This window comes from Corythoichthys intestinalis, chromosome 15, assembly GCF_030265065.1.
Source record: "Corythoichthys intestinalis isolate RoL2023-P3 chromosome 15, ASM3026506v1, whole genome shotgun sequence".
NCBI lineage: Eukaryota > Metazoa > Chordata > Actinopteri > Syngnathiformes > Syngnathidae > Corythoichthys > Corythoichthys intestinalis.
The window spans coordinates 42,616,950-42,623,838 of NC_080409.1; the positions used below are offsets into that span (position 1 = coordinate 42,616,950).

The 6,889-nt window shown below is 37.9% G+C and overlaps 1 protein-coding gene across 7 annotated transcripts in view; it reads right to left on the reverse strand.

Moving 5' to 3' along the window:
* The window catches only part of meis2a (Meis homeobox 2a), a 225,099-nt gene that overhangs the window by 91,876 nt on the left and 126,334 nt on the right, over nt 1–6,889 (reverse strand). The gene's annotated exons all lie outside the window — the stretch shown is intronic.

Below are 6,889 nucleotides of genomic sequence, written 5' to 3' on the forward strand. Positions count from 1 at the left end.
GTGAGAAACCTCATAGCTCAATTTAGTTTGCTATCAAATTAATTTACCCCGTTGAAATGAATTGAAATGTCAATCGTTTTTCAAGCCACTACCAGTTTCAGTTTAACCTTTTAGGAGGGCATTCATTGATCTCATTGCCTGCGCTAGACGTTAGAGCCAGGCGGTATACCGATAATTTACCGTTACCGAAATTCTTCACGATGACCGATGCAATTTTGACCATGTCAGTAAATTCGGTAATTTAGTCTTTTCATCCCACTTTGACTCTCTGTTGTCCGGCTATGTTCATTCCACTTTAAGAAAGCAGTCAGTGTGCTTACATATGAAGTCACGTGGTTATCAGGAACTCAAACAAACGAAGCCCGGTAGGCTAACGTTAGCGGCTATCGCTACAAGCAAACGTGATGGAGTCGTGCTTAAGGGAGTTTTGCCAAACTTTCACCCGACATTAAGTAGACTCTTGGCGGCCTCCAAACAGGCTTTCACCTGCTTTCAGGAGAGGGTGCTTTCTACTGGTAGCCAGGGCACAGGCTAACGCTAGCAGCTAACTCTATAAAATGAACGTGATGGTGTCAGATAGCGGCTCTAACTTTGTCAAAATGGTTGAAGTTAATTAGTGGATTGGGCACGGACTGCATCTAGCAATTAGTATGTCGCGTTATTTTGTATCTGTGTGTTTGTGTGATTGCTTTGATATCTTTGATGAAGGTAAAGCATTCAGCATAAATTATAATGCAACAGTGAAGCCTATAATATGACCGTTCAATGGCCACAGCTATTTTTCTGTATGTGCTTTCTTCATTCTATGTCATTCCTGCCATGATAAAATCTTAAAGGTTCCATTGGCAAAAGAGCAATATACCGTAATTTCCCGAATATAGGGCACACTTTTTTCCCCAAAAATCAACTTGTAAAATCAAGGTGCGCATTATTAACGGGTACATGGATGGAGACAGAAAAAAAGAAAAAAAAAATATATATATATATATATATATATATATATATATATATATATATATATATATATATATATATATATATATATATATATATATATATATATACGTATATATAAACCGATTTTTTTATTTATTGACACGGCCACGTTGTGTTGAAGAAACGTATGCGGCGACCCGTTGCCAACTATTATGGTACGTGACGTCATCATTTTGTTTTGGTAATACTTCACTCTAATCGGACGAATGATTTCGTCTGTGTTAAATTCTGCTTTAAACTCTTCATAAAGCACAGAATTTAGTTTCTTGAACTCATTTGAGTCAACGTTTATTGCAGCTCCGCAACTCGAACCATAACAAACGTAAGCACAGACTTCCTGTGTCCGTCAACTATATCTGTCCCTCAAGAAACTCAAACCCAAATAACAATAGTTCCTATTGTTACTGTCGTGTTGACAGCGATGAGCTATCACGGATTTCCGACTTATGTTCTCACTTTCATTTTACCGTATCAATCCATGGAAGAAACATTTATTCATCATGATGAAAAGAGCAAGTTGTACAGCAGCCTTTAAAAGAAAAGTCTCATCTGTTTTGTTTTCACCTTTGTTGTCAAATCATATTATTACCGTAAATATTGTCAGTTTATGGTAATGTTTTGAACTACCAATGTGCTATGCTTGTGAAGTGTTTCACCAGTCAGTAAAATGACATTTCTGTATCTTTACACAATCTGTTTTCTTGTATTCTTCTATTTATCTGTGCTAAAATTAGGGTGCGCATTATAAACGGGTACAATAATTTCCCCTAGATTTTATAAGTAAATTTGGGGTGCGCATTATACACGGGTGTGCCTTATATTTGGGAAATTACGGTAGCTTTAATGTGTGTGTGTGTGTGTGTGGGGGGAGCATCTATTAAAAAATGATCTTGGGGAAAAAAACTGAAATCTCGAAGTAAACACACCATTAACAATAAGTTGTCTGTTTGAAGTGTTTTGTTCAAACTATAAGTCATTTGTGTTACAACGATATGTTTGCACAGTCGTCGTATTGATTTTTATAACGTTGTAACTTGTTCAAGTCTTACAAGCTGTTATAAATGTTCATAATTGAATTGTGGTTTACAATTTTTTTAATATATATATTTAATGTTTAGACTGCACGTACAATTGTTTAAATATGTTAAATTGAAATCTGGTAAATAAATCAATGAGAAAAAGTTAATTTGTATTTCACGGATTGATTTAGATTTTCAAATTATATAACAGTCCGCTTGGGCGAATTTATCGTCATTTATCGTTATCGAGGTAAATCTGCTCAATTTACCGTGATACGTACTTTAGCCCAAATTGCCCAGCCCTACAAGACGTCCAATCCATTGGGAGGATTGGCAGCGCTGCACACCCTTTTTACGGAAAATGAAGGTGTTCATTTTGCATAATCACCTATTTTTCCTTTCCTTCTTTTTATTTTTTACCAATCCACCTCTGATTTGCCATTCTGCGCAATTGAACGAGCACTAAACTAATCCTCCCATGCAAAGCACTTGCCACTGTTGCCAGTCATAAAGTCATCAGCAGCAACGGCGAGCTAACTAAGCTTCTGAATAAACAACTGTGCCGTTTAATGACGTACGCACACATTGTAAAAGAAAGGAAATCGCAGTGATTTTCTAAACAAGACCGAAGGGAAAACAATGAATCACCTGGAGTCGTGTTACATTAAAGCTCATCTATTGTAAGGAGACAATCTTGTTGGGACTTGATATTAACATACAGAATCTCCTTTTAAGGCCGCTGTTCCCTATTGTGTTGCTTGTTTGACCTGCCAATTGCGAGCAAAGTGGGGCTGATCTTCAGTTGAAATTGAAACAGATTCATTTGTGAGAGAAAAAAGGAAAGCGGATGAGGAGGGAAAGGCAAGTGGAGGGGGTTCGCTGCTCAAATAGAAGCTTCTGAGAGTTTCCACTTGACGGCTCTCCCTTTCATTGTGCATTAACTTAATGAGCATAAGTATTGGGATACACAAGCGAAGCCTCTCTTCTCTCGCTTCTGCTGCCTCTTTAAGAGTTCACATTCTCCAGTGAAAGGCTGCGGCGCTCGAACGGCGAGCCTCAGGACACGACAAGAGCGCAACCACTTACTGAGGACAAACAAGAACCCCGACCCACCACCACCCCCCAACACACATACACACGCTCACCCGGAGGCCAACTGTGGAATGTCACGCCAATTTGAGAGATATCATAAGACATTTGCAATGTCATTTTTTTGTGTTCAGGTCACACACACACACAGGAAAAAAAAATATCAAAAAGTGGTGGGTAACATTTGTCCATTACCCCCTGCCCAAACCACCACTGCCTCCCATTTGGTCCCACCCTTCATGGCGCAAACAGCTGCAGGGGAAACTTCCTGTTTGCTAATGATGCTAAATGCGCTCAAGTCAGCCGTGTCAAATTTTCCCTCCCTCTCGACCGAGCGAGCTGGAAAAGAAAGATTTGCCTTCCTCTCCTTCAGTGGCTTGTCTATGTCTGTCAGCGTGTTAACATGTTCATGGGGGGAGTGGGGGGGCATCTAATGATTGGTTTGAATGCGCCGTGTTGTGCAAAAGTCCATCTCTAGTTTCTTGTCATGAAGGCAGAGGTGGGTCGAGTAGCCAAAACTTTTACTCAAGTAAGAGTAGCGTTACTTCAAAATAATATTACTAAAGTAAAAGTAGCCATCCAAAAAATGTACCCAAGTACAGTGTTGTTAATAACGGCGTTAGAGTATAACAGCATTACTAACGGCATTATTTTTAGGTGGCTCGGAGTGTTAGCATAGCATTCGCATTCCCGCTAGCATTAGCATTTAGCGTGGCGAGCGTCATGTTAAACTCTCTGGAAACTTTTTACATACAGTTCTAAATGTCCTAAATTTTTCTTGAATGACGTATCCATAAACTGTGTGTGATTTTTATTATTTTATTTTTTTATCAAAACAACTAGAGCAAAGATAGAAGAGTGTAGAGATTCGAGCCTCACCTACATATTGAAAAATATATCTACATATATTAGGGGTGTGATGATACACACAAGTCATGGTTCAGTACAACAGGAAAAAGGCTTTTTTTCTCACAGCATTTGAAAGTTAAAGTTTGTATACCATTACACTCTTATATATGTAGGTGTAATTTAAAAAAAAATGTAAAAAAGGTGACCTATATTTTTTGGAATAAAAAAAGAGTTCAATTCAATCAGTTACTATAAACATATTTGATGTTAAAATGGATAATGTAATAACGGGTAGAAGACGAAAACTAACGTCAGTTACTTTGCCGAGTAACTAATTACTCTTATGTTGAGGGAACTGAGTTACCAACTCAATTACTTTTCGGCAGAAGTAATTTGTAACTGAAATGAATTACTTTTTTAAAGTAATATTAACAACACTGCTCAAGTACAAGTAAAAATGAATTTGGTGAAAAGAATACTCAATAAATAAGTAACATTGTGAGTAACTGCGTCCATTTTGTTTGATTTTTTTTTTCTAAAAAATGGCATTTTTTTTCTCAGCACAAAGTTATCTATATAAACTGTTGTTATAACAACAACAGTGATACTGTACAACAGAGATGGACAAACCGGTCCTCAAGGGCCGCAGTGGGTCCTGGTCTTTATTACAACCGATCCAACACAGGCAGTTTAACCAATAAGGGGTCGGGGACACAAGAAGCATGTGACTGCAATCAACTGATTGCACTTATAAGACACCACATTGGTGAAAAGGTGTCCTCTTGATGGGTTGCAACAAAAACTCGCACCCACTGCGGCCCTTTGTGGAATAGTTTGCCCACCCCTGCTGTACAACAACCCATTAAAATACAAATTTATGCTAAAGAAATACAAAAAAAAAAAAAAAAAAAAATCTATGAATTCCAGCGAAACAAAAATAAATGACAGATATTAAGCGTTATTCGTCCAATGAGCATGAATGCCCTCTAGTGGAGAAAATAGTTCCTAGCTTGAATAGTAAATAGTTCCCTCTTAGTTACTATTAAGAAATTAAAAGGATATCTCCGGTTTTCCGTGGTCAATCGGTGCCAAATAAAATCTGGGAGACAGGTTAAAGTGAGCACTTTCGAGTCATGTTGAGGGCAGATCTCTACATCAAATACTTCATTTTTACAGTGCTTTAAAGACGCCACGTGATTGAAAAGGCTGGCGTGATGATGGAAAGGCAAGCTTGTGTCTGATTGGTATGATAGAGTCATGTGATTATTGTTGCGACGTCTCATTGGTGAAATTGGTAGAGCAACTCCTAGCATCGCTGACCAAAAAAAAAAAAAAAAAAACAGAAAATCTAATACAATGGTACCTCTACATACGATCGCTTCGACAGCCGACGTAAAATTTGACTAGCCATTTGTTTCTACATCCGACATGACAGCACCACAGACCGACGCACAGCGGATATTCTTGTGCGAGAAATCAACACAGCTTCCAAGAATGTTAGTGCAGGTGGTGAAACAAGGAAAAAGGTGACGCTTACCATTGAAATGAAGATGGAAATCATAGAAAAATATGAGCGTGGGGTGCGCATCCGTGTACTGGCTCAGTAATACGGCCGTAGAACGTTAACGATCTCCACGGTCCTCCTCCAATCTCCGTTCGCCAATGTTTATTAGTTAAGGTGACAATTATTATTGTGTAAAATCGCCAAAGAAATCGCCAGCTTTGTCAGGTTTTTACCATTTATTTCAGAACTTGTGTACCACAGCACGCCTACTGTCCGCCGCAGTTGACGGTGTTCTCAACAAAACAGTAAAAGAGAAAGTAAAATGTCAACCGTACCTCTCCCTATCTCTGTCACGTCAGCGACGCGGTGCATTCAGGTACAGCACGCAAAACACATTTGCCACATCAGAACCGGATTCGTTACATTATGACAAATTATTAGTATTATTTTTATTTTATTATTCTGTTTTTTTATTCATATTTTTTTTTGTTTTGCTATGTGTTATTGCCATTTATAATAGTAGCAGCAGTATCTATTAAGGACTTAGTGTAGGTTTTCGGGCTGTGGCACGAATTAATGGAATTATAATGGGAAAATCCTGCTCGACATACGACCATTTCGACTTACAAACACGGTCCAGAAACGAGTTAACTTCAGATGTAGAGGTACCACTGTATTTAGAATAAAGAGGAAAAATGTAACAACTCTTTTGTAGTCCAAAGTAGCGGACTAAGTGTAGCGTTTTTTCTAATTTACTCAAGTAAAGGTAAAGAGTAGGGCTCAGTAAAACTGCTCTCTGAAGTACATTTTTCTCAAAAACTTACTCAAGTAAATGTAACGGAGTACATGTAACGCGTTACTATTAGAGGTGGGAATCTTTTGGCAAATAACGATTCGATTAAGATTACGATTCAGAGGCTCCGATTCGATTATAAATCGATTAATTATGTTACACCCCCCCCGCGCTTTTAATGTTTTGTACATTAGTTTCAAAATCGTTCAAGATTCCTCTCAAGCTAAACCACACTAATATTTCAGTATCATGTTAACAGTTTAAAACAGTAAATAAAACACTCAAGTCCCGTTCTGTATCAGCAGCTTTAAACTACATTCAATTAATTTAATGAAGTGAATCAACCGTTAAAGTTGTTAAAATTCTCGCGTTATTCCATAATTTCTTCTTTTGTCTACTTTCGACATGTCAAAGTTTTAAAACTGTTTCATCATTTAAAGATGGATTCAAGTTAAGATTTTGCCGATTTAGGAGTATTTTAGATAAAAAGTTAATTAGTTCGCTACAATAAAGTCTTCTAGAGAAGTCTACTGCTTTAAGATGGCGGCTGTTAACAACGTGGCAACTACTAAACGGCAAGTCTGTCATTTTGCATCTAGTTCTTTTTACGTTCTACCGGCACCGTCGTCTGTCATTTTG